Source organism: Coregonus clupeaformis, chromosome 13, assembly GCF_020615455.1.
Source record: "Coregonus clupeaformis isolate EN_2021a chromosome 13, ASM2061545v1, whole genome shotgun sequence".
Taxonomy (NCBI): domain Eukaryota; kingdom Metazoa; phylum Chordata; class Actinopteri; order Salmoniformes; family Salmonidae; genus Coregonus; species Coregonus clupeaformis.
The window spans coordinates 44,940,054-44,953,130 of record NC_059204.1 but is presented as its reverse complement, the minus strand read 5'-3'; the positions used below and the strand labels follow the sequence as shown (position 1 = coordinate 44,953,130).

At 43.2% G+C, this 13,077-nt stretch overlaps 1 protein-coding gene and 1 long non-coding RNA gene across 5 annotated transcripts in view; one reads left to right on the top strand and one right to left on the bottom strand.

The window, feature by feature from the left end:
* The window catches only part of LOC121579583, a 68,563-nt gene that overhangs the window by 39,825 nt on the left and 15,661 nt on the right, over positions 1-13,077 (top strand). The gene's annotated exons all lie outside the window — the stretch shown is intronic.
* The window catches only part of LOC121579584, a 52,889-nt gene continuing 43,841 nt past the window's right edge, over positions 4,030-13,077 (bottom strand). For 3 of the 4 annotated variants that reach the window (XR_006002928.2, XR_006002927.1, XR_006002929.1), the window contains 2 exons: positions 5,025-5,222; positions 4,030-4,847 (listed from right to left, as the gene is read on the bottom strand). This is a non-coding gene — a long non-coding RNA (uncharacterized LOC121579584). Of the gene's footprint in view, positions 4,848-5,024; positions 5,223-12,068; positions 12,251-12,415; positions 12,519-13,077 lie in introns of those variants that run through there. The other variant, XR_006002930.1, reaches the window with a different exon arrangement.

The window sequence follows — 13,077 nt, the reverse complement described above, 5'->3', positions numbered from 1 at the left end:
CACAGAGGTAACTCTGGGTCTTCCATTCCTGTGGTGGTCCTCATGAGAGCCAATTTCATCATAGCGCTTGATGGTTTTTGCGACTGCACTTGAAGAAACGTTCAAAGTTCTTGAAATCTTCCGTATTGACTGACCTTCATGTCTTCAAGTAATGATGGTGTCACACCCTGGCTCTGGGACTCTATATGTTGAGCCAGGGTGTGTTTATTCTATGTATTGTATTTCTGTGTTGGCCAGAGTGGTTCCCAATCAGAGGCAACGAGTGTCAGCTGTTGCTGGTTGTCTCTGATTGGGAGCCATATTTATAGAGGCTGTTTTCCCACAATAGTTGTGGGATCTTGTTCCAGTTGGTTTGTTTCCTGTTGGTTTGTACCGTAGGACTGCACGTATCGTTTGTTGTTTTGTTCGAGTGTTTACTCTCTTTAAATAAATATGTTTGCCTTCAACGCTGCGCCTTGGTCCACTCACTCTAACGATCGTGACAGATGGACTGTCGTTTCTCTTTGCTTATTTGAGCTGCTGTTCTTGCCATAATATGGACTTGGTCTTTTACCAAACAGGGCTATCTTCTGTATACCCCCCTACCAACACATTAAAATGCAAATCAATTTATAACATTTTTGACATGCGTTTTTCTGGATTTTGTTGTTGTTATTCTGTCTCTCACTGTTCAAATAAACCTACCATTAAAATTATAGACTGATCATGTCTTTGTCAGTGGGCAAACGTACAAAATCAGCAGGGGATCAAATAGTTTTTTCCCTCACTGTAGACTAAATACTTTTTTTTATTTTGTTCTTTGAGGCTCTAATGTCGGTTTTGTATATACATTTACATACTTCTTTGACCTATTATTCAGCTTTTGACGCCCTAAAAACCTATATGTTTATCAAGCCAGATCTGGTCATGTATGCAAACATTGACTTTCTTGTCTTTTGTAGCTCAGACTTGGCGTTTGGCACAAATACATCTTTGGGATGATTCTGAGATAATTTTCCAACCCCATAACCCTGGTGCACATGTGGGGCTCAGTGGCGCCCCCCAAAGGTCAATTTTAACCACACTTTAATGATTTCTAAATCTTGAATAGATTGACATTTCATAAAGTAGCTACACATTAAGGTTCACTAAGGGACACTTATTAAATAGTGTCAGCCCCACATTTCAAGCTTGAATTTTATTGAACAAAAAACACATTTAAAAAAGTGCACCACTTAAAACATTGAAATGGCATGTGCTGATGTAGTACAGCTTTATTTAGGTATTAATTAAGGTACATGTCATGTTACACGTCAATTGGAATGATATTGGTGAAGATATTGATAAAGAAGATCAACCGGGTTAGGAAGAAACCTACAAATTGGTGCCATATTTGTAGTTCACAACACTTCTGGTTTCTGTAACACTGTCAGTTGTTAGCCTATTTTTTACATACATTATTTAAAACAATCCAACGTTATATACGAAAATATAGCTGTGATTCAAACGAAAGAATGATGGAGCAACAAGAATTGATTAATCAGAAAATTCCGAAAGAATCTCAGCTGAGACTGAGAAATGTAAAGGTCATTTCAGATTGAGCCGGTTTATGCAGCATTTACCATGAATGCAGTCTCCGCGAAAGCGGGAACATTTCCTTTAAATTTCAACAACTTGTAGGCCTATGTATGCTGTATATGAATATGTGTAGCCTGGCCTATATGATGAGTATATTCAACCCTAGCCCATGTAGTGATTCAGGCGCTCAGATAGTGAAAATTGTGATTTAAGCGTTTGAAGCTCTCGCCCAAAGCCTGTTGGCTTGGCATGTGGACATAAACCCTCTGATTAATCAAAAATGAGCTTATTCTTATCATTAAAAGTCTCTAGTAGTACAATCAAGCTGTTTCCAAAGTGTACTGATGAGTACAGTGGGGAAAAAAAGTATTTAGTCAGCCACCAATTGTGCAAGTTCTCCCACTTAAAAAGATGAGAGAGGCCTGTAATTTTCATCATAGGTACACGTCAACTATGACAGACAAATTGAGATTTTTTTTTCTCCAGAAAATCACATTGTAGGATTTTTAATGAATTTATTTGCAAATTATGGTGGAAAAAAAGTATTTGGTCAATAACAAAAGTTTCTCAATACTTTGTTATATACCCTTTGTTGGCAATGACACAGGTCAAACGTTTTCTGTAAGTCTTCACAAGGTTTTCACACACTGTTGCTGGTATTTTGGCCCATTCCTCCATGCAGATCTCCTCTAGAGCAGTGATGTTTTGGGGCTGTCGCTGGGCAACACGGACTTTCAACTCCCTCCAAAGATTTTCTATGGGGTTGAGATCTGGAGACTGGCTAGGCCACTCCAGGACCTTGAAATGCTTCTTACGAAGCCACTCCTTCATTGCCCGGGCGGTGTGTTTGGGATCATTGTCATGCTGAAAGACCCAGCCACGTTTCATCTTCAATGCCCTTGCTGATGGAAGGAGGTTTTCACTCAAAATCTCACGATACATGGCCCCATTCATTCTTTCCTTTACACGGATCAGTCGTCCTGGTCCCTTTGCAGAAAAACAGCCCCAAAGCATGATGTTTCCACCCCCATGCTTCACAGTAGGTATGGTGTTATTTGGATGCAACTCAGCATTCTTTGTCCTCCAAACACGACAAGTTGAGTTTTTACCAAAACGTTCTATTTTGGTTTCATCTGACCATATGACATTCTCCCAATCCTCTTCTGGATCATCCAAATGCACTCTAGCAAACTTCAGACGGGCCTGGACATGTACTGGCTTAAGCAGGGGGACACGTCTGGCACTGCAGGATTTGAGTCCCTGGCGGCGTAGTGTGTTACTGATGGTAGGCTTTGTTACTTTGGTCCCAGCTCTCTGCAGGTCATTCACTAGGTCCCCCCGTGTGGTTCTTGTGATCATTTTGACCCCACGGGGTGAGATCTTGCGTGGAGCCCCAGATCGAGGGAGATTATCAGTGGTCTTGTATGTCTTCCATTTCCTAATAATTGCTCCCACAGTTGATTTCTTCAAACCAAGCTGCTTACCTATTGCAGATTCAGTCTTCCCAGCCTGGTGCAGGTCTACAATTGTGTTTCTGGTGTCCTTTGACAGTTCTTTGGTCTTGGCCATAGTGGAGTTTGGAGTGTGACTGTTTGAGGTTGTGGACAGGTGTCTTTTATACTGATAACAAGTTCAAACAGGTGCCATTAATACAGGTAATGAGTGGAGGACAGAGGAGCCTCTTAAAGAAGAAGTTACAGGTCTGTGAGAGCCAGAAATCTTGCTTGTTTGTAGGTGACCAAATATTTATTTTCCACCATAATTTGCAAATAAATTCATTAAAAATCCTACAATGTGATTTTCTGGATTTTTTTTTCTTAATTTGTCTGTCATAGTTGACGTGTACCTATGATGAAAATTACAGGCCTCTCTCATCTTTTTAAGTGGGAGAACTTGCACAATTGATGGCTGACTAAATACTTTTTTTCCCCACTGTATATTCAACCCTAGCTAAAAGCCTATAGTCCTATTTATTACCAATAAAGTTCACCACTGTAAGTCCTAAATTGTAGTGATAACATTGTGTAGTATGTTTAAGGGGTGTTTCATGATTGTGATTCCAAAACAAACACAGCAAAATGTTCCAGTGCTTAGGAACAGTAATGGTTTGAATACACCTGCGCTTTCTGTGAAGAACGTCAACTCCCTTTTGTAGTTCTAACCCCTTTGTGGTTTGTTTTGAATAATTATTTATTAAATGTGCTACTTCGACCACACCATGGCCTCGATTCTCCTCTCTCCAGCAACGTCAATTTATCAGAAATTACGAGTCTACAAGGCTTGATATCTAAATTTGTTTCTCTGTAGGCTACATACTTAACCCTTAAAGCTAGAATCCTTAGTTGCTAAACCCATTTTTGGACCGTTAAATGTTGCGGGAGCCAGGCAGGATCAGATGCAGAAGTTATTTTATTTAAAGATGACAATGGTGATCTAGATGTTCAAATGACAAAATAATCTAAATTGATATTTACAAACTCCACAACTAACAGGTCAATGAAAAGACAATACTTTGGACGAAGCAAACCTGTCTATTCCATTAGACTCAGGTTGGGGTATACCAGGCTCATGTCTGGTTCTCCTCACCATGACATAAATAGTAAATGACATGCAACGATGGTGTGTATCGCATCGAACAATTAAACAGAAATGTCCACAGATGCATATAGTGCTTCTTTTAACCCCAAAAGAGCAATAAAACATACAATTGTAAACAAAGGGCAGGAATACAATGGCATAAATAAAAATTGAATGGACATGTTAAAAAAAACAAGAAACAAACAACAAATAGACTTCCTCGATGTCCTGCACTTCAAAGTTTCTGCCACTGCCCTCAATAAAAGCCCTTCTGAACAATTCACATTGTCCTTCTGCATGCTGGTGCTCATCAAGCTTTCCAGCAAGGACAGCTCGTGCCCCAAGACAAAATCGATCTTGCTTTGTGTAATGTTGTAAGGCCTCCACAATCAGTTCCTGCTCATGTAAGTAGAACTTCTTGGCAGTGAAGACATCATCCTCAATGTACCGCTTCTCTTCACACACCCGCTCTCTGAGGGAATGGAGCACAAAGAGCCTTGAGGTGAAACTCCCATCATCCTCTGCTCCTCCTTCTCTCCAGGACCAAACAGTGATGTCCACCTGCACTGCATCCTCATACACCAGGGTCTGTGGGAGCTGTGAGGACAAACCTTGTCTCCTCAGGTTGTAGTCCTTCACATTTTTCTTTATGCTACTACCGACCGTTGCATGCCTTTTGGACAGGCGGTTGGCAATACCTTGACCATCTATTGCTAACAGATAAAACAGACAAAATAATATGTTAAAGGTAATCCAATCTAAATAAAAAAACATTCAAAAATGACAAAAACTGCTATACAATCACTCTATTACCATCCAACAATAGATCATTCGCAACAGAAACAACGTTCAGAAACAGCTAAAAAATATATATTATTGTGTTTGCCCACCCAGAAATATCATAGAACTGATATGAGTTGACTTGTTCTTATTGTTGAATACAATCTGCATATTTTCTCATCAGGCCACAGAGGAACCTCCGTTCTAGCACCAGACTGAAGGTTCCCTCCAGATTGGTCCTCAATCTGTTACTCTGCAGCGACTGCTGGTGGAGGATGCTGTTCTTCCTCTCCATCATCTTGAGTTTTCTGTAGAAAAATAGTTAGTCATGAAAAGTTCATTAAAAAGAATGGAGCAAAAACTGCACATTTTCCAATGCAAATATAAATTGTTTTCTTTGACATATCTGTGATGCGTAACGGCACAATCCGCAGTCAGGAATTCAGTTTCACCATCATTCCGGGTCAACAACGTAGAAAAAGTTGCATTTCACATAGTAAACATAACCAACAAGCTTAAGAAGTTTAGGTTTGGGGAAAATGTATGGGAAATAACGTTACCTCTGGGTGCATTATGATTAGCATTGTCCCAGCCATAACAGCCCATAGGGCAGAAGCCTATCTCCTGTTTCAGTAGCGCAAGGCAACTTGATATACAAGTATACCTCTTGGACAGGACGCTAGTCTATCGCAATGCCAAGCAGAGATGCATTAGGTCCTGCTTTTTAGAGTCTTTGGTATGACTGAACTGGGGATCGAACCCAACCTTCCAATCTCAGGGCCGACACTAACCCCAAGGCCACTGAGTTGATGGGTGCATTCTGCTTTAAATAAACAACATCCGCTGCAGATTGTCAGCTGCTGTAACTCAAAACTGAGGTTTTAGGTTTTCTCCTTCAATGATTTGAGGGCAATCACTTACCGAAACTGTCTTGTTCACTTTTAATATCTGCAAAACCATGTCTTCCGAGTTGTAAAGGGGTGGCCAGTCACATAATTAGTTATAAGTCTCCCATGACAACAACAACTATGCCATTGACTATATCCAGTAATAGTTTCTTATTGTTCTAGTTATGATATCATAACACAGTTACGCTACTACAATTAAGGCACAAGCCATAATGAAGGGGTATACACTGAGTAAACCAAACATTAGGAACCTTCCTAATATTGAGTTGTGCCCCCCCCTCAGAACAGCCTCAATTCGTCAGGGCATGGACTCTACAAGGTGTCGAAAGCGTTCCACAGGGATGCTGGCCCATGTTGTTTCTAATACTTCCCACAGTTGTGTAAAGTTGGCTGGATGTCCTTTGGGTGGTGGACCATTCTTGATACACACGGGAAACTGTTGAGCGTGAGAAACCCAGCAGCGTTGTAGATCTTGACACAAACCGGTGCGCCTGGCACCTACTACCATACCCCTTTCAAAGGCACTTAAATGTTTTGTCTTGCCCATTCACCCTCTGAATGGCACACATACACAATCCATGTCTCAATTGCCCCAAGGCTTAAAAATCCTTCTTTAACTTGTCTCCTCCCCTTCATCTACACTGATTGAAGTGGATTTAACAGGTGACATCAATAAGGGATCATAGCTTTCACCTGGATTCACCTGGTCAGTCTATGTCATGGAAAGAGCAGGTGTTCTTAATGTTTTCTATACTCAGTATATGTCATTTGAAAATGCAAACAAAATTGCCTTGAACTTCTCGCGTAATAACATTTTCAAAAAAACTAAAAAGGTTATGTAGGGATGAATTTGAACATTTTTTGTTTACTGTAAGATATTGCTTTATTACTTACCAAAGTCATCAAATACCCTCATAAGTCTACTGTGCTAGAGTGAGCACTTATGGCCATCTCTCTGCCTCCAGTGCCATTAGAAAGCAAACGGAAGGGCCCTTTTAAAATGACCATCCTTAAGAGGAAGAGTATTGGTTAAGAGTTTGGGCTTGGTTTCAATGATTTAGCCATGGCTAAAAAGCATGACCTGGTGAAAATAAGTAAGTTGTGGCTGGAAATATGTATCAGATAGACAGAGAGAGACAGAGCGCAAATATATTTAGTTGATCAGTTTAAGTGCAACTGCAAATAGTACAAATGCTTGGTTTTAAGGTGATGACTGTGATCCTTCGTGGGATAATCCTCTGCGAAGGCCTCAGAGACTGATCATTTTAACTTAACCTATGTTTGAGAAATTAGTTTCTTTGTCAATTGGGCACATGATGAAACACTGTCGATGATAATTACCTGCCAGATCTCCAGGTAGTGGACAATGTTTTAGTCTTTATGGGTGGCCACCACACAGTCAAAGCAAAATATTATCTCAGCCCCACAGTCAGTGCACCGCCATATTATCTCAGCCCCACAGTCAGTGCACCGCCATATTATCTCAGCCCCACAGTCAGTGCACCGCCATATTATCTCAGCCCCACAGTCAGTGCACCGCCATATTATCTCAGCCCCACAGTCAGTGCACCGCCATATTATCTCTGGCTCGATCCCACAGCTGCTCCCTAATTTCTCTCCATGCAGCCACTCTTTCCCTTTTCCTCCTCTGAGCACTGGTAGTCTGGGTATGACTTGTAGCTGGACTCCTCCCTTTGGTCCTCCCTTTGGGCCTGAGGAGGATCCGAGCTGGAGGTGCAGCACTGAGGGACAATGTGCCTCTTTCACCTCAGAGCCTTGCCTCTGAATGCAATTTCCTTTCCCAGGATAAAGATTTTTGTTTTCCCAAATTTGGGCATTGTTGCACAATTCTGAAACAAAGACAGTTGTGAAGAATCAGATAAAATACATATAGTTGATCACAAACTGAAGGAAGGCAAGAAGCCACTTTCAAAAGGTATTCACCATATGTCTCTGATGTTTCACAAATCCTTTGACAAGGATTATGCAACATTTAGGGCAGGGATCATCAACTAGATTCAGCCGCGGGCCAATTTTTCCTTGAGCGGATAGTCGGGGGGCCGGAACATAAAACAAATATTTGTAGATTGCAAATTGACTTCAAGAAGCCTAAACATATATAATATTTGACTAAAACATAATAATTTCAAACCTTGATTACATTTGGGGACATTGCCCTACATAGGGTGCCTTCTTTCGGATGGGACGTTAAAACGGGTGTCCTGATTCTCTGTGGTCATTCAAAATCCCATGGCACTTATTGTAAGAGTAGGGTGGTTCACCACTGTGTCATGGCTAAATTCCCAACCTGGCCACATTCAATAATGGCCACTTAATCATCCACCTCATTCCTAATTGGCATATATCACTCCTCACCTCTCTACCTGATAGCTGATGTGCGGTGAGCGTTCTGGCACAAAAATGGTAAGGTACTACACATTGATGCTGGATGAGGTGAGTTTCCCCCTACTATGTAATGCACTTTGAGTACCTCAGTTGGTAGAAGAAAAAAAAACACCTCCCGAGTGGCGCAGTGGTCTAAGGTGCCACTAGAGATCCTGGTTCGAATCCAGGCTCTGTCGTAGCCGGCCGCGACCGGGAGACCCATAGGGCGGCGCACAATTGGCCCAGGGTAGGGGAGGGAATGGCCGGCAAGGATGTAGCTCAGTTGGTAGAGCATGGCGTTTGCAACGCCAGGGTTGTGGGTTCGATTCCCACGGGGGGCCAGTATAAAAAATAAATAAATGTATGCACTAACTGTAAGTTGCTCTGGATAAGAGCGTCTGCTAAATGACTAAAATCTCATCTAAAAGTGCTATATAGATCAATCAATTATTATGTATTATTTGTACACGATCACATACGTCTCTATTATGCGTGGGAATATTTGGGAACAGATTTCCAAAATTAAAATCACTTGGCAGTCTTTTATGACCAACAAGAAAATATATATATTTTTCTTTCCTTCAGAAAACTTGGGGGGCCGCCAAAAAACCCCACTCGCGGGCCACCAGTTGAAGAAGCCTGATTTAGGGCGTATTCGCTTAGAATCACCGCATCCAGTAGGTGGCAGCAACACACCTTTTTGGGTTGTAGTCCGCCATGAAACCCCACCGAAGAAAGACCAAACAAAGGCAAAAGGGATATACTTACCAGTATATGAATTTGTGCAATAGAAAATCTCGATTTCGTTGCAAAAAAAACCTATAATCAATATATCCTAACATTGATCTAAAATTGAGCCTAGAAATAGTATTGTTGGTAGATCTGGAGAGACCGGGTCAGTCAATTACTAATATACTAATACTCTTAGTAAAAGTATTTATCTTCAACTCGCAATCGGTGGATTCTATTCGATTAGATAGATTCAAATTGTATGTTAAACATCACAGCATAGTTGAAAGATATATGGTGCGTAGAAATCCTAAGAGGGTGGGCAGCAGAGATAGGTGGGATGGGCTGAGGGAAGCTGAGGGTTGGGATGTGGAATTGGAGACAAGTGGGAGTGGAGTTGCTGGGCGGGGGATAGAATGACGGTCAAAGATAAGTTAAAAATAAAGTCAAAATAAAACAGAACAAAAAGTGGAATCATTTTATTTTTCTCGGGGTGGACTGTGGGGGTGGGGGTTTTCGGATGGTTGAGGGGCAGCTCTTGGGGAACTGTGGGGGGGATCTTGGAGGGCTGGTGGCCTGGCGGTTGGGAGCTTGGGCTGGTGGCTGATGGGTCGCTGGTTCGGGTCCCCGTTTTTGACCTTATGGGAGATCTGTCAACGTGGCCTTGAGCGGGGCGTTGACCCTGTTGATTTTAAGAGGTTGTATTTGTTTATATAATAAAGTAATAAACCAATTGAATGCCCTATTTTTTAAATATATTTTTTTAAGATTACATTTTTAAAAAGTACAAAGAGATCCTTGATGAAAACCTGCTCTAGAGCGCTCAGGACCACAGACTGGGGTGAAGGTTTGCCTTCCAACAGGACAACTACCCTAAGCACACAGCCAAGACAACGCAGGAGTGGCTTCAGGACAAGTCTCTGAATGTCCTTGAGAGGCCCAGCAAGAGCCCGGACTTAAACCCGATCTAACGTCTCTGGAGAGACCTGAAAATAGCTGTGCAGCAATGCTCCCCATCCATCCTGACAGAGCTTAAGAGGATCTGCAGAGAAGAATGGGAAAAACTCCCCAAATACAGGTGTGCCAAACTTGCAGTGTCATACCCAAGAAGACTCAATGCTGTAATCGCTGCCAAAGGTGCTTCAACAAAGTACTGAGTAAAGGGTCTGAATACTTAAGTAAATGTGATATTTCAGTTTTTTATTTGTAATACATTTGTCATTATGGGGTATTGTGTGTAGATTGATGAGGGGGGAAAACAATTGAATCAATTTTATAATAAGGCTGTCAAGGGGTCTGAATGGGCCATTACATTTACATTTACATTTACGTCATTTAGCAGACGCTCTAAGAGCGACTTACAAATTGGTGCATTCACCTTATAGCCAGTGGGATAACCACTTTACAATATGTTTTTTTTAATTTTTTTCTTTGGGGTGGGGTAAGGGTGGGTAGAAGGATTACTTTATCCTATCCCAGGTATTCCTTAAAGAGGTGGGGTTTCAAGTGTTTCCGGAAGGTGGTGAGTGACTCCGCTGTCCTGGCGTCGTGAGGGAGCTTGTTCCACCATTGTGGTGCCAGAGCAGCGAACAGTTTTGACTGGGCTGAGCGGGAACTGTGCTTCCGCAGAGGTAGGGGGGCCAGCAGGCCAGAGGTGGATGAACGCAATGCCCTCGTTTGGGTGTAGGGACTGATTAGAGCCTGTAGGTGCCGTTCCCCTCACAGCTCCGTAGGCAAGCACCATGGTCTTGTAGCAGATGCAAGCTTCAACTGGAAGCCAGTGGAGTGTGCGGAGGAGCGGGGTGGTTGAACACCAGACAGGCTGCGGCATTCTGGATGAGTTGTAGGGGTTTAATGGCACAGGCAGGGAGCCCAGCCAACAGCGAGTTGCAGTAATCCAGACGGGAGATGACAAGTGCCTGGATTAGGACCTGTGCCGCTTCCTGTGTAAGGCAGGGTCGTACTCTCCGAATGTTGTAGAGCATGAACCTACAGGATCGGGTCACCACCTTGATGTTAGCGGAGAACGACAGGGTGTTGTCCAGGGTCACGCCAAGGCTCTTCGCACTCTGGGAGGAGGACACAACGGAGTTGTCAACCGTGATGGCGGGATCATGGAACGGGCAGTCCTTCCCCGGGAGGAAGAGCAGCTCCGTCTTGCCGAGGTTCAGCTTGAGGTGGTGATCCGTCATCCACACTGATATGTCTGCCAGACATGCAGAGATGCGATTCACCACCTGGTTAACAGAAGGGGGAAAGGAGAAGATTAGTTGTGTGTCGTCTGCATAGCAATGATAGGAGAGGCCATGTGAGGATATGACAGAGCCAAGTGACTTGGTGTATAGCGAGAATAGGAGAGGGCCTAGAACTGAGCCCTGGGGGACACCAGTGGTGAGAGCACGTGGTGCGGAGACAGATTCTCGCCACGCCACTTGGTAGGAGCGACCGGTTAGGTAGGACGCAATCCAAGAGTGAGCCGCGCCGGAGATGCCCAACTCGGAGAGGGTGGAGAGGAGGATCTGATGGTTCACAGTATCAAAGGCAGCAGACAGGTCTAGAAGGACAAGAGCAGAGGAGAGAGAGTTAGCTTTAGCAGTGCGGAGAGCCTCCGTGACACAGAGAAGAGCAGTCTCAGTTGAATGACCAGTCTTGAAACCTGACTGGTTTGGATCAAGAAGGTCATTCTGAGAGAGATAGCAAGAGAGTTGGCTAAAGACGGCACGCTCAAGAGTTTTGGAGAGAAAATAAAGAAGGGATACTGGTCTGTAGTTGTTGACATCGGAGGGATCGAGTGTAGGTTTTTTGAGAAGGGGTGCAACTCTCGCTCTCTTGAAGACGGAAGGGACATAGCCAGCGGTCAAGGATGAGTTGATGAGCGAGGTGAGGTAAGGGAGCAGCAGGGAGGAGAAGGTGGCAAAGAGCTTCCTAGGGTTAGAGGCAGCTCGCAATGAGTCGTCAAGCCACGGAGCAGGAGGGGAGGACCGAGCCGGCCGGGAGGATAGGGGACATAGAGAGTCAAAGGATGCAGAAAGGGAGGAGAGGAGGGTTGAGGAGGCAGAATCAGGAGATTGGAGGGAGAAGGATTGAGCAGAGGGAAGAGATGATAGGATGGAAGAGGAGAGAGTAGCGGGAATGTGGCCATAGAATGTGGATCAAGTGAGGGTGTAGATAAACCAATAGAGCCCTAAACTAGTGTTGAGACTAAAGATGTACTAAAGAGACTTTACCTATGGGCTTTGGCGACGCGAGTGACAAGTTTCCCCCTTCCACATCCATAAGATGGACTGACTTGTCTTTGGAGACGCTGAATAGTTCTACAGGCACAGAAAAGGAACTAATGGTTGATGTTAAAACATTTAGAACATAACATTTAGACAGAAGGGCCCAACAAGTTATGTTGCGTTCACTTGCATAGCATGAGATGATATCATAAAAATGTATCATATGAGCAAAATAAATGCACGGCGATCCAATCCTACCAGTGATCATGATCACACTTGCTATGTCGTTCGTGACAGAAAGCAACTTCCCTGCAGGACTTGAGGTGATGACCAGATGACCATAGCTCCTTGCTCTCCCCATCTGTGCAGAAGTAGGAATATCTGTTTATCATCATTTGGAAGTATAATGTACCTGATAATTCAAATACAAGGAGTTGGGAAGGACCTAGGACCTATTGTTTTGCCTTTTGAATGCCACTAGGAGGTGGGTGTTGGGAAAGAGGGAGGCAGTCTGTCATAACCTCTATCATCAGTTTATCCTAATTAGTGGATTTTTATGCTATTCGGCAAACATTGGGGGCCGGATAAGGTGACTATATTATAATAATTTAAACCATAATTTATACCATTGCTACTGAGTTGACCATTTCAGAATCAGCAGTACCATTGGGTGATCACGAACAGGTTGAATACGAAGAACATTGGCTGTATGGCGGTGAATATACAATGTATCTTCATGGATACACAAAGCATGAGCTAAACAGTTCCCTCAGATGTTGACCAAGGTTCATTGAGACCGTGCACATTGCACAACACCCGCCACCGGCTTCATCGATTATGCTTGGCACATTTACACATCTAGTGATGCCTTTTTCGTGGAGTGTTTGGATTTCTCTTAGGCTGCACAGCTACAATTATTT